Here is a 25,036-nt window from a genome sequence, read left to right as displayed (position 1 = left end):
TAGGGTAGAAGTCCTACTCCTTCGGGGGTGGACTAAGTGCACTTTTTAGTGTGTGTTCACATGCATGTTTTTTATACACTTACGGGTTTTTTCGCTCTAGGTTTTTGTACCACCATGGACTAAAAAAAAGAAAAGAAGAGACCACTAGGGTCCGTCTTTTATAAAAACCCAGCCTGTCAGCAGTTTTTGCAAATTTCAGTTCACTACCGCTTTAAAAGATAAATCAACCCAAGAAAAAAATGCATATATTGCAGCGCGCAGTTCTTAGATGTGGAGGCTGCATTCGTTTGCTTTTTTTTTTTCTTCAAGCAAATAACATTTTCAGAAATTCTTCCAGAAACGCAGTGTCCTTGTCACTTCCTATGAGCTCCACAGAAGAATATCTTCTGTCCTAGCTATCTTCTGTAAAATACCAGTTGCTCAGCCCTCCACCCAATGGGGATGAAGAGATACGGGCATTGCAATAGTTTGTTCCAACCCCTGTAACTCTCATTTTTACTTGACAGCTTGGTACGTATATAAGCTCACATTCAATTGATGATACACGCTGCCAGGCGTTGCACACATGCACTTTTTTGTGTATTGTCTAGGGCGGCCCTTTTATTTCAAATACAGCAAAGTTTGTAAACCTTTTTAAGCTTTTCACATTTTTACCCACGTTTTGATTGGCTTTTTTTATGCATGAAAAAATGCCTGTCTGTTTGCTGCATTTGCGGTGCCAATAACAATGGATGGCCCTGCAAGTGCGACACACATTATTTGTGAGCTTTATAAACGCAGGCAAAATCTTGTGATTTTGTGTGCGTTCATGGAATGCTATGGTTCAAATGCAGCTGTAGCACTGTCCCCATATGATGACTTGTTGGGCCTCCTCTGATTACCAGCACACAGTCACTTGGGGTACAGTTCACACATTCATCCTTGCTCCCAATGGCTTGTTGCTCAATAAACAGTTCAGGGATTTTGGTTTTTAGAATTAATTTATTGTGGAACTTGGATGGGAGAAGGGAATAGTTTGATACTCCAACTGGAACTATGTACATTGGATAAGGACAACTCTCACTTGGCCTCACCAGGTTGCTTGTGAAAGCAGTCACAATGCTTAAACCATACTGCCACATGTATGGAAAGGGTTAGTTCTCCTTGCTCTTTCTCTCCAGCAATAGACTTGATAATCTACATTATCTTCAGGATACTCACTACCATCCCCTTTACTGACACCCATCTACTGACTCTTTAAGCTGCAGGGGTGGCCTCCCTCAGGTCAGGCCCCTTGACACACAGCTGTACTCAATGTATGCAGAATCAGATCCCTCAGTGTCTCCCATCTCAGTCAGCTCCACGGGACCTCTGGGTTCAGTTCCTCTCTAGCTCTCTAGGCCCGCAGGTCTCATACATGAGGCCGCATGGCACCTCTACAGAGGAGGAGGCAGCCGCCCCCTCCCTCCGGGCCTCTGCCATCCAGACAAAAGACCCAAACACATGTGCTCCTGGCTTTTATACAATATCCCAGCATGCACCAAGGCACTTTCCTCTGCTAAATCACCAGGAGTGTATTAAATGCCTGTGCACTTATTTGTCAGGTTTCCTCCCACTTTCCAATATGCCCTCTTATTGGACCAATGTGAAACCCTCTGCAGACAGAACGATTTGCACCTGAGCACAATGAGCGTAGACCTCACTAACAGATCCTGCTCTCTGGTAGGCAGAGAACAATATAGATTTACCTGCAATCCCTCTAGTAAGCAGACAGGATTCAAAACTATATTCTCTCTCTTGCACTTACCTAGGAGGGTGCAACACAGCTTAAATGGGGAGAAAAATATGAATAAAGACTTTTATAATACAGAAAATAAGCCTTTACAGTTACCAGAATACAATACTTTTTGCTAGAGTGTGTTTAGTTGATTATGATATGAACATAATCCTCACTGAACACCTTCCTTTCTCACGTTTTACAAACACGCGGCCGACCTGAGAGTCAGAGTGTGACAAACAGGATGCATTGTGCAGAACAAGCTGTTTTACATCGGAGCAAGGCAAAGTGAAAGTAATGCTATTACAAAGAGACATGGGAGTGTTAATGTCTTTCAACTTTAATGAAATAATTTGCTGAGTTAGCACGTTGTGGAATTCCCTGTCATTGTGTCTTACAGCTTCCCCGCCCCCACAATTACTCAAAGTTCTCACCTATCACATGTAATAGAGATTATAGTAAGGTTTGTATCTACACTATATTACCAAAGGTATTGGGACGCCTGCCTCTACACAAAATTAACGGCATCCCTGTCATTGTGTCTTACAGCTTCCCCGCCCCCACAATTACTCAAAGTTCTCACCTATCACATGTAATAGAGATTATAGTAAGGTTTGTATCTACACTATATTACCAAAGGTATTGGGACGCCTGCCTCTACACAAAATTAACGGCATCCCAGTCTTAGTCCGTAGGGTTCAATATTGAGTTGGCCCACCCTTTTCAGCTATAACAGCTTCATCTCTTCTGGGAAGGCTGTCCACAAGGTTTAGGAGTGTGTCTATGGGAATGTTTGACCATTCTTCCAAAAGCGCGTTTGTGAGGTCAGGCACTGACGTTGGGCGAGAAGGCCTGCCTCGCAGTCTCTGCTCTAATTCATCACAAAGGTGTTCTTTCGGGTTGAGGTTAGGACTCTGTGCAGGCCATTTAGGTTCATTCACCCAAACATTGCTCATCCATGTCTTTATGGACCTTGCTTTGTGCACTGATCCAAATAATTTGGTGGAGGGGGATTATAGTGTGGGGTTGTTTTTCAGGGGTTGGGCTTGGCTCCTACTTCCAGTGAAAGGAACTCTTAAGGCAAAAGCATACCAAGACATGACTAGGGTACTAAAGATGTCTTTGACCACTTTGGCTAATACCACTCTCTCTAACCCTGTAATAACCACGCTGACAACCAACCAAACAGTTTTTTCAGCCCAGCATTAAACTTTAAAACAAAATAGGTGCTTAGGCAAAGAAGCAGTTTCTTTAAGCCCGCAGGCTGAACAAAAGAAATCTGTATGTGAATGGCCAGCCATCAGTGAAGGTCTACATGGTTTTAATATTAAACTTACAAACAAAGTACTTTAGATGTTTCTCGAAGCGTCACTACCTGTGCTTAGTGAAGACAGACACAATAAAGTAATGAAAAAAGAAAAAATTAAAGTGAAGTTCCGGCCTCGGAAATAATTTTTTAATAAAAATACCCCCGGGACAGTCAGGGCTAGTACATTCCATAATGGATAGCCTCTGAACTGTCCCGGGTCGCACTTACCTTGTAGAAGAAATACTTACCTTGAAAATTTCTTCTCCAGCGCTGCCATCTCAGGTGTGGGCAGCTGAAGCCAGGGCGTCCTCTTCTGCGTACTCTTACGTGTCCTCTTCGGTCCCACAATGCACTGCACCGGCCCCGCCGTCACTTCTGGTGCAGACGCGGCATCCCTGCACAGCTTCTGGGCATGCCCAGAAGCTGTTTAGCAGAGAATGCCGTGCCTGCAACGGAACTGACGAGCAAAGGCCGGTGCAGGCGCATTGATTCCTGGGAGCGATGACGTTCGGCTCCCAGGAGTCATCGCAAGCCGGAAGTGACGGCGCGGGCCGCGGCCGCAGAGGGAGGAGGTGGAAGGAAGGTGAGTATATTTTCTTCAATATCAAGGTAAGTGAAAAAAAAAAAAAGATCGGGAGCATCCATTTCTTTTTCAGGTGACCCTCATCAAGCAGATGGCCCAAAATCTATTTTTTCGATTTTGAGGCCGGAACTCCGCTTTAAGGATGTGCTAGCCTATCGTACAGATCGCAGCACCTAGAACTCCCTGAATACTGGGAGATAAGTTGATAAAATGGAAAAAAAAAAAACGAGTGCACTATCTTAAACGAATTAAACCAAAATACACAAAAAACACAACAGCAAATGTTTTAGCAGTGAAAACTCACAGTGGAAACACAGGAATAACAAGTGATATTAGATACAGACATACATAACCAACCACCCGATGCTCCTTTATATATTGCACTTCCATGCAAATAATAAATGTGACATATGTGATATATTTGGGGTAACAATAAAGATACAAAGGCAGTGAAACAATATCATGTGGTGAAAAAACTTTCAAATTTCTATCACTGGGAAAAAAGTCCCGTGAAGGATTATAAAACTGTGAACAAAACCGGAAAGGTGCCATTGAAAAAAACTCCTCTCCTCTTGCATGCATCACCTCCGTGCTCAATAGTAGATTAGATGGCCGCTTACCAGACATCAGCGGTCAAAAGGCCTATAGGAATGCTCCACTGAGCAGACTCAATCTGCTCAGTGGATCACGGTCCATGTGTGAAGACGACACCACTGGCTCCACCCAACGCGTTTCCCTTCAGAAGGCGTCAACTGAGATTGGAGTTTGAGTGTCATTATCAAGTATTTTTATGTAAGTGCAACTCTTTTCTGATAAATTTTGTTTGAAAGATAATACACTAATTAGTCCTCTTCTCTCTTTCTCATCTACAGGATGAGAGTCTTTACCTTACAGGGAAGGTGACACAGATTGAGGCGGCTCAGTGAAGCATTCCTTATAGGCCTTCTGACCGCTGGAGTCTGGTAAGCGGCCATCTAATCTACTATGGAGCACGGAGTTGATGCATGAAAGAAACTTCATGTAGCACAAGTTTAATTTAAGCGGAGTTCCACCCAAAAGTGGAACTTCCGCTTTAGGGAGTCCTGACCCCCTGACATGCCACATTTGGCATGTCATTTTTTTGGGGGGGGAGCGGGTACCTAGTTTTGACAGGTACCCGCTCCCACTTCCGCTCCAGCGCCGCGGCGCCCTGAACGGTCCCAGAAGATTGCCGGCCAATCAAGACGCGCAGCACGACTCGCGCATGCGCAGTGGGTACCCGGCTGTGAAGCCGTAAACTATCACAGCGGGGTGCCCACAGCAGTGATGCCGGCGCGGAGGGAGAGGATCGAGGCTTCGGGCGGCCGCATCGCTGGACCGTTGGACAGGTGAGTGAATGGTTGGAACTCCGCTTTAAAAGGGACTGTAGGAAGTACAAAGGTGGAAGTATTGTATTGTAAACAGGCAGTACTAGCAGTGATCTCTAACAGTCTCACTGCAAACAATGCTAAAAAATGACCAAGAACACTCAGCTCAGATGTGAGTGGGAGCTTACATAGGAAGGCATAGTGTGTCCTACATCTTTAGTGCTAATTCTCATCTAAGAAATGGAAAGTATGTAAATACTGGATGTGCTCAATAAGGGGAAGTAGCCCACAATTTCCCAATTACATAACAACTGTAGACATAGCATTGGAGAAGAGGCAAGGGGAACATCGCAGATCTGAGTCACGGGGTTCCTGGAATTCCCAAGAATTCCACACATAGATGAATGGAGGATGGGGCAGGCTATTCTCCGGAATAAGGAAACTGGTCTACTTGGGAAAACTTGTGCAATGTCACTTATTGTGATGACCATCACATGTAATGAAAGCAGGACGTTGTGGGGGGGGGGGGATAATTATATTTCCTCTTCCTTTAATGACTCTTATTTCCTCGTTAGCATCTGTTCTGTGTCCTCTGTAGACACACATAGGTGACATCTGTCCTTGTCTTAGAGTTGTGAAGATGATGTTCATCTATATTCAGACAAAAAAAAAGATTAAAAAACGACAAAAAAAAAATACATATAAATTAAAAAATGGGTAGACTTGATAGACAAAATGTTTTTTTTTTTTTTGCTGCTGTTGCCCTTCAGTGCTTCTACAACTTAACCACTTGCCTCCCACGCCTATTTTGACACTTCTCATATACATGGAAAGATCAGCGTTTTTCTACTATATAAATACTTGGAAACCCCAAACATTGCATCTTTCCTGAAAACAAAGGCCCGAGAAAAAAAAAGTTTTGATTGTTGCAATTTTGTTGTCACACGATATTTGCACAGCAGTTTTTCAAACGCAAAGTTTTTGGAAAAAAATAGGATCTAATGAATTTTAGTCCACACCAGTACAATATAATACCCTATTGCTTGGTAAAATGTAAAAGATGATGTTATGCTGAGTGGTTAGATACCCAACATGTCACGCTTTAAAATTGAGCCCACTGTGGATAGGCGCCAAATTACAGTACCTTAAAAAAACTCCATTGAGTATGTTTTAAAGAGGAAGTAAATCCTCTTCTGCAACTTGTACCTATAGGTTAGCCTATGATAAGGCTTACCTATAGGTACTGTAAATATCTCCTAAACATGTACCGGAGATATTTACCTTAAATGCAGCCAGTGACATCACTGGCGCATGCGCTCTGAAGGAATGGCCGCTGGTGCCGTTCCTTCAGAGCCTCGTGCTGTGACCGTTGGCTCCCGCGCACAATGCGCTGGAGTGACGTCACCGCGGCTCCGGCCAATCAGATGGCCGGATGCCGCGATCCCGGACTGAACATGTCGCCCGTCATACAGGTAAGCGGGCGGCACGGCGGGGGCTCGTTCTTAGGTAAGTATTTCATAATGAGCTAGTATGCGATGCATACTAGCTCATTATGTGTTTTTCTTTCAGGCTGGAAAAAAAAAATGTTTAATGAGTTTACAACCTCTTTAAAAGCCCTTACAGCGGAAGTGTCAGCAACCTGTAGACTGCAAACAGGTGACTGGTAGATCGCGGTCTGGGCTTGCTGACCCGCCATCCCAGAGCATCAAGCAGAGTGCAATGCAGAGGGACTACTTGTAAAGTTGGAGGTGTAGTAGGGAGCAAAAGCCGATGCCTCCTCTGTAGTGCTGGCTCCTGTCCCATGCGGAGTGATACAAACTGCACTCCACCTCTTATCCCGGCTAGCAGTGCCAGCAGCAGGAAAAAAGAAATCTTAAGGTCAGTGTGAAGCAATACACTAGACATAATAGTATAGGGCTGTTTTCCCACTGATGTGCTGCGGTTGGGTGCAGTGCAGTGTACCTGCAGCTTTCATGCAGGTTTGCTGCGCTTAGCCATAGACTTCTATTATATCCTGCTGGTTTGGTGTACTGAATGCAGGAGTTTTGATGCACTTTCAGAAAGTGCACCACACTTCATATAATAGAAGTCTATGGCAAAGCGCAGCTAACCCAGGAAAGTCGCAGACACACTATGCTGCACCTGAGGTGCAGGTAAACCGCAGCACATCAGTGTGAAAGCAGCCATATAGGGGGCTCAAAACAGTAAGGGTTATTTACATTTGCAGTTTGGGGGGAGGGAAAACGCCATATTTCAGATGTGTTTTTACCACCCCTGCCCCAACCGCACCCCCCTTAGCTGCAGTGGCCAGGGGTGTACACATGTCATTGCAGCAGAAGGAGTTATATGCCCTGTCATGGTTGGTGGGTGTAGTATTTGATAAGCATAACCCATTCAAGTGAATGAGGCTGCTCTGAAAGTGCCCTGCAACCTTGTGCAGTACAGCAAACAAGGGGTTAAAGCAATCAGTGTTGTGTCACTTTCTCACCACCTGCTTTAACCCCTTGTACCCTGCTGAAGCATGCAGTTGTGGGAAGCTTGCAGAGTGGCCCCATTTACCACCAGAAGCAACAGGGGGTTGAATTCCTTCTGCAGCATGTGTACACCTTTGGCTGCTGCCTCAGCGTGATTCAACCTCAGGGTTTTACCACCCTCCCAAGGCCCAACGGCAGCTGGGCCTTGGCACAGAGGGGCCGCATATTTGCATGCATTAGCTCTAATAGAGCTGTGCTAAAAGCATGCACCTTGCGTGCTCCCGGCACACTGACCGACGGCTTATGAAAAGCTCCCGATCGCTTCTTACGATTGGGAGTTTTCCAATCATGTGACCGCTGTGACAGCCATTCATGGTGGTCACATGGTCACAAGCCATGCCCCACCTCCCGGAATGCCAAACCCCTTAAAGAGCCGGCGGCAACTGGCACGAAGGGGTTGAGGTTGCCTACCCCTGCACTACAGGTCCAGTTTAGAGTTACAGAGGAGATCTGGTGCTAGAATTTTTGCTCTGCTCTCTTTATTGAGAGATCTGGGTTCTAAAGGACCCCAGGTCTTTCCTCTGCCCTCAAAAGCATCTTATTAAACCGAGATCGGTTTAATCAGATGCTTTCACAAGCCGATAATGGCTTGTAAACAACAAACCGAAACAGGAAGTGACAAAATGCTCATTGCTTATGGTTTCACAGACCATAGAGATGATCGGGTAATTTCTGTCCCTCCCTCATCTCTATGGTAAGCCTGTAGAACCACATCAGTCTTGGGCTCCAATCAAGCGTTTAACTGGTGTGCCTTAAGCCATCCCAGCCATGCCTACTAATGTATTAGTAGCTGTGATTGGCCAGCTGAAGCATGTGACCCAGGTCTTTATAAGCTCGAGAGACACAGCGCGGTGCGTCAGTCTGCTGTAGTGTAGGGAGAGAGCACACATCATAACGGTGCTGGCTGCTGCTGATTAGGGACAGACAGGGAAAAACAACATTGTGCCGAAAAGAATGCAGGGACAGGTTGGAGTGTAGGCAGGGAAAGATATTTGAGCATTTTAGGGACAGGCTGGAGAGATTAGGCAGGGAGAGATTAGGAGACACAGGACAGAACAATCGTCCGTTAGCGATCTACATCGATTTTGCTGTGTGGGGGGTGGTGCAGTGAACGATCTTTTTGCCCTCACTTGAGACCACTGAGGAGGAGGGAGAAAAGAAAATATTTTTATCAGTCTGTTGTGTGCAGCATTCAGCTATATTTTACTACAGAGTGCAGTTCTAATCTGCTATTTAAAAATTACAAATTTAAAGGGAATTTTTTTTTAAGAGTACTTGCCATGCTCTTAACTACATTTTGCTGCCATTTGCAGCACTCTAGCCCTTTCCATTGGTTTTTTAGAGCCATTTTAGTGCCTAAAAGTTCGGGTCCCCATTGACTTCAATGGGGTTCGGTGTCCGGGTAAAGTTCGGAAAAAGTCCAGGTCACGGACCCGGACTTTTTTTCAAGTTCGGCCGAACCCGCCGAACACGGACATCCAGGTGGCCGCTCAACTCTAATCATGAAAGTTCCAATGACTCTGATCATCCTGCGCTGACCTATTGATGGCCCAATGAAAGTGATCCCCTTTACACAGCAGTAAGTGGGACCTTACATGTACAGACATGTGTCTACCTATACTGTCATAGGGAGACCAGATGATGGAAACATTGTCATGCACAGCAAATGTCACTTCTCCGAGAAGTAGTAGGTGTATGGGAAAGGCCTACTGATTCATATGGTGCACATAACGGAAGTGAAAATGTGCAGACAGGAGGCTTCTGAAACTTAACTTAAAAAAGTCCCAGATTGTCTACCGCAGGGGAATCCCTCTCCTAAAATGTGGATTTAGCTTTAGGCTCGATTCTCACCAATGCATGTTTCTTTTGTGCATTTCAGTAGTGCTTTTTGCTGTGCTTTCCGCATTTTTGAACACCTGTTTTTGATGCGTATTTCATGCATTTTGCATTTTTGATTCTCTTTTTCTTTTTATTTGGCCAATTTGTTGTTGGGCAGGTGTAAATAATGCAAAATGCAAAACATGTCAAAAATGCAGGACTTGCGTTTTTAATGCATGCCCATTGAAGTCTATTACAGTAAACCCCCCTCCATTGCGGGGGTTACGTTCCGGACCCAGCCGCGAAAAGTGAAAATCTGCAAAATAGAAAAACCCTATTAAAATGCATTGTAGGCATGTTTTTTTTACTGTCACTGTACGTGTAAAAGCATTTTAAGGTCTTTAAACACACTTTTAAAACAATAGAAACTCATTTAAACACATAAAAGATACTGAGAGACATAGCAAGAGCTATGGAAAACACAAAAATATTTAATTTTCAATGATTTATATAGTAAAATAACATTACAAAAAAAAACGCAATATACCGTGACCGCAAAAACTGAACCGCGATGGAGCGGGGGTTTACTGTACATGCAAAACACTGCATTTTGCGGGAAGAAAAAGTCCCTGACCCTTTCCAAAAAAACAGAGGCACAAAAATGCATTGATGTGAGCGTGTTCCATAGGAACCCATGTTAAAAAAATGAAGCGAGTACTGTCCCTGGTGCTGGGAACGGGATAGATTCCCTTAGAGGTACAACATTGCATTCATGACACATCAAAGTCGGGTCCCCTGAGAGACCCAACATTACTATATAGGAGATGACCCCTTCTCCCCCCCCCCCCCCCTTTTTCCTTACTCTTTGTTTTCTTCTTTCTTGTTGTTTTTACCGACAATACTGAAACTATATATCCTTGTATCCTCTGCACAGGGATTTTCTACAGCGAATTACTTTATATGTGAATGGTTGCCTTGGGCAACCTGGTTATTGTATGACTCCCTTGTTATTTTATGTTCTCATTTTCGTTATACATAAAAATATATTCAACCTAAAAAAATGAAGCAAGTTTCTGCAAAAAAGCATGAAAAAACACATTAGTGTGAATGAAGCCTAAGAAACATTGTTTCAGGTTCAGTACATGCATGCTAAAAAGTGTCAATGTAACTTCCAGGTATTTATTACTGCCTCATCCCCGCTGACGAAGTCTGCGCAAGGACGTAACGAGTACGGGGGGAGGAGTTGCGTATGACGTCACCCAGGGCCATCTTTTAGGTTGTATTGCTGTATGGAGCGCTTGCTTTAGGCGCTTGTGACAAGTTCTCTGTTTGCAAGTCTTTTATTCACTTAATAAATAAATGTCGTTACTTAACAGAGAGCACTAGATGTTCTTCTTTTATTCATATGTAGCAGGTTTTCCAGGCATTGGGCCTGATGTGGGTCTGCCATTGTTACCGGTTACCTCTCCAGCCCATGTGAGCTGCGACCCTGGCTGTGAGAACTGAGACATGGACAACTCCGGGATCTTTGTTTTGTGGTTTTATTGTAATTAAGGGGATGGGAGAAGGGAATGAGTGGAATACTCCTTTAGGCTCAACTAAGAACAACTTGGGACTTTCTCAGAAAAATGTCTGGTAACGATGTCTTGACGCCAGCCGACGCCAGCCAATGCTCACTGACACTCAGAACACACTGTAACTTGAAAGACATGCTAGATCCTCGACCTTGAGTCTAGAAGATCCAGGACTGTAGAACAATGAGCTACGAACACTGCTGTACTGCAAAGTCACTGACTTCTTCCTCCAGCCTTGCACTGGCTTAAAGGAAGACTGTTGTGAGGTCCTGTATGGCTGCAACTCTCAACTAAGACGCTGCCTGCTGTCTCTTCAGGGCCCAAACTGCAGGGTCCCCTGATTAGGTACCCCCTCTGTCACTTCAGGGTCCTCAACCCAGGTACCCCCTTTACAGCTAGCGGATATCTGGATCCTAGAACCTTCATCAGAGTGGTCCCCTTTAACACCTCATGCAGACCCCCAGGGGCAATCCTCAGTACTCACGACCTGTGTAGGCTTTCCTGGGACTGGACCCCTCTCGCTCTCCGCAGGCTCTCGGCACACCGGATCCCCTCAGCTCAACTCAGCACCCTCTGGATTCTCAGGCAGCACCCGAGACATCCTCTTCCTCAAACAGGAGGAGAGACAGCCGCTCTCTTCCTCCTGGGACTCTGCTCCCGCCAAAGACGCCCAGTCACGCACTTCCCTCAAACTTATACCCACTCCCAGAATCCCTTGCGGAATAATCTGCCTTCTGGGGTAGTTACAAGCCTGAATGTGTCCCCTGATTGGGTTTCCTCCACCGCCCTATGAGAAGCCTCTCACAGGGACCAGTGGGGAGACTCCCCTCTCAGCAGGCACACCTGGAAGCCATGACACCCTGGCAAAAATATATCATGGCCCCGCTGTTAGGCAGACAAGGCCCACTATACATTCGCCTAGCACCTACCTGTAGGGTGCTACATACAGTATATATATATATATATATATATATATATATATATATATATATATATATGGAGGAATCATCATCTGGGCAATGAATTGATCATAGGAAGAGTTATATACCTGTGATGTGGAAATGTGTCTGTAGACCCTATTAGTCTCATTAAAGGGGTTGTAAACTCAGAAGGTTTTTTTATCTTAATGCATTCTATGCATTAAAATAAAAAGCCTTCTGTGTGTAGCAGCCCACCTAATACTTACCTGAGCCCCCTCTCTATTCAGCAATGTCCATGAGTCCCTTCGCCGTCTGGGACTCTCCCTCCTGATTGGCTGGGACACAGCAGTGGCGCCATTGGCTCCCGCTGCTATTATTCACAGTCAGTTAGCCAATCAGGAAAGAAGGGGGCAGGGCTGAACTAAAGCTCCATGTCTGAGTGGACACAGGGAGCTGTAGCTCGGCTGCCCCCACAGCAAGCTTCTTCCTGTGGGGGCATTCAACAGGAGGGAGGGGCCAGCAGCGAAGACAAACCTGAGAATAGGAGGATCCAGGCCGCTCTGTGCCCCCTGACAATGCATTAATCTGCTTTTCCCTCCAGAAGGACGGTGCCATCTTTATTCAGGCATCATTTAGGGTCTCCATCTAGTACCGGGACTCAGCCAGGGATCACACTGCTGCAAATCTAGAGTGGTTTAGATGTGGTTAGGGAGACCAAGATTTGCTTGTCAATTGAATATAATGGATTTCTTTGTGTTTGGTTCACATACTAGCGTTGTGAATTTGATGCGCGGAAAAAAAAGACTCCTGTGCTTCTTTGGTACGGGTGCGATGCGAAATTCTATGGTGCAATGCAAATTTGTTCGCACCTCTACACTGCAAATCGCAATGTAAATTCGCACCTCTACACCGCAAATAGCAGGTACATATATTCGCACCTTGGACAAAACTCACATCAAATTCGTATCACAGAGATGACTCAATCGCATAAATTCTGGTGCTTGTGTAGTTCTTGGCTGTGTTCTGACACAGAGCAACCATTGCTGTATCCTCTCACTTTGTGACTTGCTACAATGTTGCAGTCTGATCACTGAAAGTGGAGTTCCACCCATTTTAGTAACTTTAGATGTATGTAATCCCCTTTAAAACGACTTTTACCAATGGAAACTTTTTTTTTTTGCTAGAAAATACCTTATTTTCTTATTTATTCATCCTCTCCTCATCTCCGGGTCCGAACGCCAATCGGTGATTACGTCATTCAGCGATTCGCAAGGGCTGCTGGGATGTACAGTATCTCATGGGATGAAATCTCGCATTATTACACAGGTGTCCTGAGCTGTACTGTATGTATTGGATTGAGTCCGTGCTCTGCCCCGCCTCTGCCTCGCCTTCGCCCCGCCTCCTCTCAGTGAGCTCTACGGGATATAATGCTTTCAGTCCTCGCTCACTGAGAGGAGGCGGAGCGGAGGCGGAGCGGAGGCGGGGCAGAGCACAGACTCAATCCAATACATCCGAGTAAAGCTCACTGAGAGGAAGCGGGGCAGAGGCGGGGCGAAGCACGGCCTCAATCCAATACATACTAGTTCAGGACTCCTGTGTAATAATGCGATATTTCATCCCATGAGATACATCCCAGCAGCCCTTGCGAATCGCCGAATGACATAATCATCGATCGGCGGCCGGACCCGGAAGTGAGGAGAGGATGAATAAAGAAGAAAATAAGGCATTTCCTAGCTAAAAAAAAAAAAAAAAAAGGTTCCATTGGTAAAAATAGTTTTAAAGGGGATTACATACATCTATGTAATCCAAGTTATTAAAATGGGTGGAACTCCACTTGAAGGAGAGGAGATTGAGGAAACGCTTCCTTCTGCCTGCAGCAGACTGATGATGTCATCACCCGAGGGATGAGGAGTCTGAACTCCTATCACAGTTAGTAACAGTGGCAAGGAAGGGCAATGTTATCATTATTGGGGATTTCAATTATCCAGATATCAACTGGGCAGAAGGAACTGCCCATTTATCTAAGGCTCGCCATTTCCTAAATGTCTTGCAGGACAATTTCATTGGTCAGTTGGTGAATGCACCAACAAGTGACAATGCATTACTAATCCTACTGATTACAAACAACACAGACCTGATTGCAGATGTGGAAATATGGGGCAACTAAGCAAACAGTGATCAAAGGTTAATTGCATGCAGGATAAACCACAGGGAAAGGAAGCACAAAGGTCATACAAGTACCCTAAATTTCAAAAGAGCCAACTTCCCTAAACTACGCTCTATGCTGCACAATACAATGGATATAAAAAATCTACACATCCCTGTTAAAATGTCAGGTTTCTGTGATGTAAAAAAAATGAGACAAAGATAAATCATTTCAGAACTTTTTCCACCTTTAACCGATTGCCGACCGCTGCAAGTACATATACTGCGGCGGTCAGCCCCGTGCATGCAAAGTGACGTATTGGTACGTCACTCGCCTGTGAGCCAATAGGGGGCGGGAGCACGCCTCGTTCACGGACACCTCCGCGCGAGTGACCGGCGGACCCAATGTCCGCCGGTCACTCGCGATCGTCCGTTACAGAGGGAGAAAGGCAGGCGGCTAATGTAAACAAAGCCGCCTGTCATTCTCCCCTGTGTAAGTGCAGAGATCATACGGTCCTGCTATGCAGGATCGTATATCTCTGTAGTTACACCACTAGCCACATCCCTTCACAGTTAGAATCACGCCCCTAGGGACACACTTAAACCCTCCTTCTCCAATAAAGTTAACCCCTTCCCTGCCAGTGTCATTTTTACAGTAACAGTGCATATGTATAGCACTGATTACTGTAGTAATGTCACTGGTACCCCCAAAAGTGTCAAAAATGTCAGTCAAGGGTCCGATCTGTCCGCCGCAATGTCGCAGTCCCGCAAAAAAAAAAAAATCGCAGATCGCCGCCATTACTTGTTAAAAAAAAAACAACAAAAATGACAAAAATCTTTCCCTTAGATAGTAAACACAATAACTTTTGCGCAAACCAATCAAAATACGCTTATTGCGATTTTTTTTACCAAACATATGTAGCAGAAAACAAATTGGCCAAAAATGTTAAAAAATTTTGATTTTTAAATTTTTTTTTTTTTGGGAATTTCATATAAAAAAATTTGAAAAATATTGTTATTTTTGCAAAATTGTCACTCTTTTTTTGTTTATAGCGCATGATCAAAAAATCGCACAGGTGATCAAATACCACCAAAAGAAAGCTCTGTTTGTGGGAAAAAAAGGACGTTAAATTCGTTTAGGTACAGCGTCGCACGACCGCGCAATTGTCCGTTAAAATCATGCAGTGCTGAATCGCAAGATAGGGCCTGGTCAGGAAGGGGGTAAAATCTCCCGGGGCTTAAGTGGTTAAAGTGGTTAAAGCCTCGGGGGTCAAATTTAGATAAAAATACCCCCGGGAAAGTCAGGGCTAGTACATTCCACGATGGATAGCCTCTGAACTGTCCCGGGTCGCACTTACTGCACCTGTCAGAAGAAATACTTACCTTGAAAAGTTCTTCTCCAGCGCTGCCATCTCAGGTGTGGGCAGCTAAAGCGAGCGCGTCCTCTTCTGCGGCCTCTTTGGTGACGTCGGAGTCCCACAATGCACTGCACTGGCCCTTCTCGTCACTTCCGATGCAGGCGCGGCATCCCTGCACAGCTTCTGGGCATGCCCAGAAGCTGTTTAGCAGGGAATGCCGCGCCTGCACCGGAAGTGACGAGCGGGGCCGGTGCAGGCGCATTGATTCCTGGGAGCGATGACGTTCAGCTCCCAGGAGTCATCGCAAACCGGAAGTGACGGCGCAGGCCGCGGCCGCAGAGGGAGGAGTGGAAGAAAGGTAAGTATATTTTCTTCAATATCAAGGTAAGTGACCAAAAAAAAAAAACAATTGGGAGCATCCATTTCCTTTTCAGGTGGCACTCAGCAAGCGGATGGCCCAAAATCGATTTTGAGGCCGGAACTCTGCTTTAATGTGACCTATAAACTGTACAACTCAGTTGAACAAAAAACTGAAATCTTTTAGGGGGGGGGAGTAAAAATAAGCTAAAATAATATGGTTGCAATAGTGTGCACATCCTTAAACGAATACTTTGTTGAAGCACCTTTTGATTTTTTTTACAGCACTCAGTCTTTTTGGGTATGAGTCTGAGTCTATCAGCAAGGCACATCTTGACTTGGCAATATTTGCCCACTCTTCTTTGCAAAAACATTCCAAATCTGTCAGATTGTGAGGGCATCTCCTGTGCACAGCCCTCTTCAGATCACCCCACAGATTTTCAATTGGATTGAAGTCTGGGCTCTGGCTGGGTCATTCCAAAACTTTAATCTTCTGGTGAAGCTATTCCTTTGTTGATTTGGATGCATGCTTTGGGTCGTTGTCATTCTGAAAGATGAAGTTCCTCTTTATGTTCAGCTTTCTAGCAGAAGCCAGATTTTGTGCCAAGATTGACTGGTATTTGGAACTGTTAATAATTCCCTCTACCTTGACTAAAACAGCCCCAAAGCATGATGCTGCCACCACCATGCTTCACTGTGGGTATGGTGTTCTTTTGGTGATGTGCAATGTTGTTTTTGCTCCAAACATATCTATATGTTTCATATTGGATGTTTTCCATTGTAAGAAAAGGCTTCCGTCTTGCCACTCTACCCCATAGCTTAGACATATGAAGAATACGGGAGATTGTTGTCACCTCATGTACCACACAGCCAGTACTTGCAAGTTATTCCTGCATCTCCTTTAATGTTGCTGTAGGCCTCTTGGTAGCCTCCCTGACCAGTTTTCTGCTCGTCTTTTCATGAATTTTTGAGGGACGTCCAGTTCTTGGTAATGTCACCGTTGTGCCATATTTTCTCCACTTGATGATGACTATCTTCACTGTGTTCCATGGTATATCTAATGCCTTGGAAATTATGTTGTACCCTTCTCCTGATTGATACCTTTTAACAATGAGATCCCTCTGATGCTTTGGAAGCTCTCTGTGGTCCATGGCTTTTGCTGCAGGATGTGACTAAGAAAGTGTCAGGAAAGACCTACTAGAACAGCTGAACTTTATTTGGGGTTAACCAGAGGCACTTTAAATGATGGCAGGTGTGTACTGACTCCTATTTAACATGAGTTTGAATGTTATTGTTTAATTCTGAACACAGCTACCTCCCAGTTATCAGAGGGTGTACACACTTATGCAACCACATTTATTTATTTTTACTTTCCCCAAAAATGATTTCAGTTTGTTTTTCAGTTGAGTTGTACAGTTTATAGGTCACATTAAATGTGGAAAAAGTTCTGAAATGATTTATCTTTGTGTAATTTTTTTACATCACAGAAACCTGACATTTTACCAGGGGTGTGTAGACTTTTTATATCGATTGTATACAATTCAGATAAAATCCTAGGAACAAAGAACACTGATGAAAAATGGGAGTGCTTTAACCACTTCCCAACCACCCACCACATATATAGTGCGGCAACTCTGTGCCAGATTACGTACCAAGGACATGATCTGAAACTTCAGAGTCTGGGGGGCGCATGCACCGGGGACTTGAACCCGCTGTCTTTACAAACAGCGGGAGCCCAGCGATGAGTACCGCGGACTCAATATCCGTCAGCCCCCACCGATTGTTTAGTGCACAGGCAGTATGACGATCTGTGTAAACTAGGCAGACCGCAGTTCTGTAAGTAGGGAAGACATTGATCCTGTGTTCCTGCTAAGCAGGAACAGGGATCTATGCCTTCCTTTAGTAGAAGCGCCTCCCACACAGTGAGTAAGCACTTACTAGGAACACATTTAACCCTTTGATTGTCCCTGCTGTTAACCCCTTCCCTCCCAGTGTCATTAGTACAGTGACAGTGCATATTTTTTGGCACTGATCACTGTATTGCTGTCACTGGTCCCCAAAAAGTGTCAGTTAATGGCCGATTTGTCGCAGTCCTGCTATAAATCACTGATCGCTGCCATTACTTATAAAAAATAAATTTAATTAAATAAAAAAAAATATCCCGTAGTTTGTAGACGCAATAACTTTTGCACAACCCAATCAATATTTGCTTATTGGGATTTTTTTTTACCAAAAATATGTAGCAGAATACATATTGGCCTGAACTGATGAAGAAATTCGATTTTTTTAAATTTTTTATTGGATATGTTTAATAGCAGAAAGTAAGAAATATTGTTTTTTTTATTTTTCAAAATTGTCAGTCTTTTTTTGTTTAGAGCGCAAAAAAATAAAAAATACCACCAAAAGAAAGATATATTTGTGGGGAAAAAATGACATACATTGTATTTGTGTACAGTGTCACGTGACCTCGCAATTGTCAGTTAAATTAACGCAGTGCCGTATTGCAAAAAATGGCCTGGTCATGAAGGGGGGTAAATCTTCCAGAGCTGAAGTGGTTAAGAACATATTAAATAAATGTATTGGCCAGTGCATCCCAATGGGCAATAAATATAAAAGAGATAAGATTAAACCTGGGTGTCTAAACTATAATGCAAAAATGCATATAAAAGTGAAAAAAAGGCTGAGGGGTCATTGTCAGCATTCCAACAATACAAGGAAAGCAATATAAAGTGTAAGAATACAATCAGGGTGGCTAAAATAGACCATGAGAGGCACATAGTGGAGGAGAGTAAAATAGAATCCCAAAAAATGTTTTAAATACATTAACAGTAAAAGCGAGGCCAGAGAATATTGGCCCCATAAAGGATGATGAAGGGAATTTGGTTACAAAAGACAAAGAGGTGACAAAGGTTTTAAATTCATCCTTCTCCTCAGTTTTCATGAAGGAAAAAGAGGGATATAGTAATCAAGACTGTCATGGTAATAACACGTCACAGAATGCACCCTTGTGGCTAACAGAAGCCAGTATTAGCAAATTAGACTTGAAAAACGTAACCCAAACAAATCACCAGGACCAGATGGCTTACACCCGATGCATTCTATGCATTAAGATAAAAATCCTTCTGTGTGCAGCAGTCCCCCTCAGCCCCTCTAATACTTGCCTGAGCCCCCTCTCTATCCAGCGATGTCCACGAGGGCCTCAGCGGCCCGAGACTCTCTCTCCTGATTGGCTGAGGCACAGCACTGGCGCCATTGGCTTCCGCTGCTTTCAATCAAAATCAGTTAGCCAATCAGGAGAGAGAGGGGGCGGGCTGAACCACAGCTCCGTGTCTTAATGGATGCATGGAATTGCAGCTCGGCTCACATGCCCCCATAGCAAGCTGCTTGCTGTGGGGGTCACTCAACAGGAAGGGCCTGGAGCTTCAGCCAGGGACCCAAAGAGGATCTGGGCTGCCCTGTGCAAAACCACTACACAGAGGAGATAAGTATAATATGTTTGTGATTTTAATATAAAAAAAGAAACAAGACTTTACAATCACTTTAAGGAACTCAGTCAGGTGATAGCTAGACCATTGTTCCTTATTTCTATGGACAGTTTACTGGCTGGAAAGGTACCAGATAATTGGAATAAAGCCAACGTGGTACCGATATTTAACCACTTGGCGACCACGCTATAGCTGAATGATGGCTACAGCGCAGCCGTCTAGTTCTGGGATGCCGACGTATCAGGACACTGCTGATCACATATTGCGGTAAAGAGCCAATCAGCGGCTCTTTACCATGTAATCAGCTGTGTCCAATCACAGTTAATCATGGATAACCTACAGAAGCCGGTTATCAGCACGCTTTTCCTCAAGCTGACAGCATGAGGAGAGGAGAAGAGAGCTGAGCCGATAATTGGCTTCTCCAAAAGGGACATCTACACTGATAATCAGTTTGTTGACACCAGTGCTGCCAGTCTTTGCCCACCAGTGCTGCAAATCTGTGCCCACCAGTGCTGTCAATCAGTACCCATCAGTTCTGCCAAACAGTGCCCTTTAGTGCCTCCTCATCAGTGTCACCTATCAGTGCTGCCTACCAAAGCCCATCAGTGCCTCCCATCATTGCCACCTGTCAGTGCCCATCAGTACCACCTATGAGTGCCCATCAGTACCACCTATGAGTGCCCATCAGTGTCACCTATCAGTTCTGCCTATTAGTGCCGCCTATCAGTACCCATCAATGACACCTATCAGTGCCCATCAGTGTTGCCTATCAGTGCCCAACAATGCCCATCAGTTCCGCCTCAACAATGCTGTCTCGTCAGTGCCCATCATTGCCCATCAGTACAGCCTACCAGTGCCCATCAGTGCAGCCTCATCAGCACACATCAGTGAAAGAGAAAAATTACCTGTTTGCAAAATGTAATAAAATACTATGGAAATGTTTTGGGTTTTTTTCTCAAAATTTTCAGTCTTTTTTTTTATTTACTTAGCCAAAATATAAAAAAAAAACCCAGTGGTGATTAAATACCACCAAACTAAGGCTCTCTTTGTGTAAATCAAATGATAACAATGTTGTTTGGGTACAGTGTTGCATGACCGTGCAATTGTCATTCAAAGTGTACAAGCGCTGAAAGCTGAAAATTGGCCTGGGCAGGAAGGGGGTAAAGGTGCCTAGTAGGCAAGTGGTTAAAAAAGGGCCAAGATATATCCCTGGAAACTACTGGTCAGTCAGTCCAACATCAATAGTTTGTAAGTTAATGGAGGGGATGATAAAGAATTATATCCAAGAATTTGCTGATGAAAACAGTATCATTAGTAGTAATCAGCATGGATTCATGAAGGATCATTCTTGCCAGACCAGTCTATTATCATTCTATGAAGAATTGAGCTACCATCTAGACAAAGGAAGGCATGTGGATGTGGTGTATCTGGATTTCACATAGGCATTTGATACAGTTCCCCACAAACTTTTAATTTATGAATTGACGTCTGTCAGCATGGACCATAGGGTATGTACCTGGATAGAAAACTGGCTACCGGGGCAGGTCCAAAGGGTGGTGATAAACAGCGAGTACTCAGAATAAAATGAACACAAAAAAATCACCAGACCCGGATGTCGTACATCTGAGAGTACTCAAAGAACTCAGTAAGGTTATATCTAGACCACTGTTCCTGATCTTTGCTGACAGTATTATGACAGAAAATATACCAGGGGATTGGAGGAAAGCTAACGTGATACCGATATTCAAAAAAGGGCAGAGGCATGTCCTGGGTAATTATAGGCCTGTCAGTCTGACATCGATAGTATGTAAACTTCTGGAGGGGATGATAAGGGACTATATCGTAGAGTTTGCTAAAGACAACAACATCATCAGCAGTAATCAGCACGGGTTTACAAATGGGTGTTCTTGTCAAACCAATCTCTTAACATTCTACGAGGAGGTGAGCTGTGAGCTAGATAGGGGCAGACCAGTGGATGTGGTGTACCTGGATTTCGCTAAGGCGTTTGATACAGTTCCCCACAAGCGCTTAATTTATAAAATAAGGTCTGCAGGTATCGACCGCAGGGTTTGCTCTTGGATACGGAATTGGCTAAAAGGGCGTGTCCAAAGGGTGGTAATAAACAGTGCATACTCAGACTGGTCAACATAAAAGCACAATACACATTAGGGGGGGAACCCTTGGGGGAATCAAAAATGGAGAAAGATCTGGGAGTCTTGGTAGATGATAGATTAGGCAATAGCATGCAATGTCAAGCGGCAGCTGCCAAAGCCAGTAGAATATTAGCATGCATTAAGAAAGGGATGTATTCCAGAGATAAGACTATAATCCTTCCACTTTATAAAACTCTGGTCCGACCACATCTGGAGTATTCTGTCCAGTTCTGGTCGCCAGTCCTCAGGAGGGATGTGTTGGAGCTGGAGAGAATCCAGAGAAGGGCAACTAAACTAATTAGGGGATTGGAGGACCTTAATTATGAAGAGCGTCTGCAATCGCTTGATTTATTCTCCCTGGAGAAGAGACGCCTGAGAGGGGACATGATAGCAATTTATAAATATCTCAATGGTGATCTCGGCATAGAAAAAAAGCTATTCAGTTTTAGGGATTGCATGAGGACTCGAGGGCATACAATGCGATTAGAGGAGAAGCGTTTTAACCTCAGGCAACGTGGGGGGTTCTTTACTGTTAGAGCTACAAGATTGTGGAATTCTCTACCACAAGAGGTGGTTTCTGCTGGAAATATGGTGGCTTTCAAAAGACAAAAGACTTTCAGGGGTATGTGAGATGATTACGACCACACACACCTACACAGGTTGAACTGGATGGACTATTGTCTTTATTCAACCTCACCTACTATGTAACTATGTAATGTAAAGGATGGTCCAGTATGTTAAGTGGGGTTCCCTAAGGCTCTGCCCTGGGATAAATTCTGTTTAATTTATATATAAACAATATAGAGGATGGGATAAATAGCTCAATCTCAATATTTGCTGATGATACAAAGCTAAGCAGGCAATAACTTCCATGTAAGACATGGAAACCTTACAAGAAGAAAACAATGGGATGAGCAACTACATGGCAAATGAGGTTTAATGTTGAAAAATGTAAAGTAATGCATTTGAGTGCTAAAAATACAAATACAAGTTACTCGCTAGGGGAAGAACCTCTGGGGGAATCTAGGTTGGAAAAAGATCTGGGGGTCCTAGTAGAGGACAGGCTCAGCAATAGTATGCAATGCCGAGCTGCTGCAAGCAAAGCCAACAGAATATTTGCATGAATCAAAAAGGGGATTTACCAGACCGAACAATACAGTCAAGCTGAAGGCTGCCATCAAAGCAACCTGGGCTTCCATAACACCTCAGCAGTGCCACAGGCTGATCGCCTCCATGCCACGCCACATTGATGCAGTAATTCATGCAAAAGGAGCCCTGACCAAGTATTGAGTGCATACTATACTGTACTTGGACATACTTTTCAGTAAGCCAACATTTCTGTATTAAAAATACTTTTTTTTTATTGGTCTTATGTCATATTCAAATTTTCTGAGATACTGAGTTTTGGGTTTTTACTAGCTGTAAGCCATAATCATCAAAATTAAAATAAAGAAATGCTCGAAATATAACGCATCTATATAAAATTGAGGAGTTTCACTTTTTGAATTGAATTACTGAAATATATTAACTTTTTGATGATATTCTAATTTTAAGAGATTCACCTGTACAGACTGACTTTACTGTTGTGGGATTTAGTAACATTTTAAAATCTAGATCTACATTTCATCTTCTTTAATACGTAGATGATACATCTTTTCCTTCTAATTATAAAATAACTTCAGAGCAGTGTGTTGAGGAACGTTTGACAATGCGTAGCACAGTTTTGCCCTCTTGTAGTGTTCCAGCATCACACCTGCATGAGGTTTTGTCCACTTCCCCCGGCTCAGTCATTAAAGCCTCAGAACTCTTTGCGAAGCTGTCATTGACGCACCATGCAGCGCACGGCTCTCTGTGAACACCGCGCTTCTATTATCCCTCTTGAATAATGTGACACACAAAACCAGCAGCATGTATGCTGCATAGAATAAATCAGCAAGCTTATCCCATCACTCCAGCGTGAAGGCTTTATTCTGGTCACATGGTGCCAATTTTCGCACAATCAAAATGAATCAACTACAGTCATTCAACAATATGCCCGCGGAGGGCCCAAATACAACCACTGGAGAGAGGGTTACAGATCCCCCTCTCTCTTTGCACATGTAGACTACATGGGAGAAGGTGCCACTATATTACTTTGATTGTTTTAGGCCTCAATCTCCCCCTCCACAAACAACCACTGGAGACCACCAGCTACTGGTAGAGCCTTGACATTCCGGGCTATCATTTGCCATTGTACTCTGTTTACTAAAGCGGCAATAAACCCAACACCAAAAATGTAATCTATTGCAACTAACCAATCATTAGATGTGATGGCTGCAGGGCCAGCCCTACCATTGGTCCCAGTGGGTCCATGGGACCCAGGCGGAACTTTAAGAGGGGCGGCAACAGGGGTGCACTTCCCAAGAACCTGAGGCTCCCTCTCTCTAGTGTGCAGTGTCATCCTTGCATCATGCTCCTCTCCGCTCCCCAGCCCCGCCCTGCTCCCCAGCAGAACAAGTTGTACTGCTGGGGATCAGAGCGGGGCTGGGAAGCAGAGTGCTTCAGGTCAGGGGCTGAAGCAGCTCTCCCGATCCCGGAACAGCATAGGCTTTAATAGCAGGAGCACCAGCGCCACTGCAGCGCTGCTCTCGCCACATGTTGCATCACTGAGCCTTGATCAGAGTGTAGTTGGTTGGTGGCGGTGAAGAGGAAGGGGGGAGCTTTCATGGTGTCGCACAATTTATATACCTGTGAGCTGAGCTGATGTTTTTGGGCATGTTTCTTTGCAGGAGGAGGCATGTTTTTTTACAGGAGGGGGCATTTCTCTTTGCAGGAGGGGATATGTCTCTTTGCAGGAGGGGGCATGTCTCTTTGCAGGAGGGGGCATGTCTCTTTGCAGGAGGGGGCATGTCTCTTTGCTGGAGGGGGCATGTCTCTTTGCTGGAGGGGGCATGTCTCTTTGCTGGAGGGGGCATGTCTCTTTTGCAGGAGGGGGCATGTCTCTTTTGCAGGAGGGGGCATGTCTCTTTTGCTGGAGGGGGCAGGTCTCTTTGCAGGAGGGGGGCATGTGTCTTTGCCAGAGGGGGCATGTCTCATTGCAGCAGGGGGGCATTTTTCTTTGCTGGAGGAGGCATGTTTCTTTGCTGGAGGAGACATGTCTCTTTTGCTGGATTTGGCATGTCTCTTTGCAGGAGGGGGTATGTCTGTTCGCAGGAGGGGGCATGTCTCTTTTGTTGGATTGGGCATGTCTCTTTGCTGGAGGGGGCATGTCACTTTGCTGGAGGGGGCATGTCTCTTTGCAGGAGGGGATATGTCTCTTTTGCTGGATTGGGTATGTCTCTTTGCAGGAGGGGGCATGTCTCTTTCCAGGAGTGGGAATGTCACATTGCTGGAGAGAGCATGTTTCTTTGCAGGAGGGAGCATGTCTATTCGTAGGGGGGGGGGGGGGGCATGTCTCGTTTGCTGGATTGGGTATGTCTCTTTGCTGGAGGGGGCATTTCTCTTTGCAGGAGGGGGGCATTTTTGTTTGCTGGAGGGGGGCATGTTTCTTTGCAGGAGGGAGCATGTCTCTTTGCTGGAATGGGCTATCTCTTTACCATTTGGGGATGTCTCTTTATGGAAATGTCTCTTTGTTGTGTGGGCATAATTTTTCTTTTTTTGGGGGTGGGGGGGGGGGGGGTAGAGGGCAGCATTTCATTTTTGGACACAGGTAGCACAAT

The sequence above is a fragment of the Pelophylax lessonae genome, assembly GCF_965119305.1.
Source record: "Pelophylax lessonae genome assembly, chromosome: 9".
Taxonomy (NCBI): domain Eukaryota; kingdom Metazoa; phylum Chordata; class Amphibia; order Anura; family Ranidae; genus Pelophylax; species Pelophylax lessonae.
The sequence above is the reverse complement of the archived record's forward strand: the minus strand, read 5'-3'. Positions refer to the sequence as shown.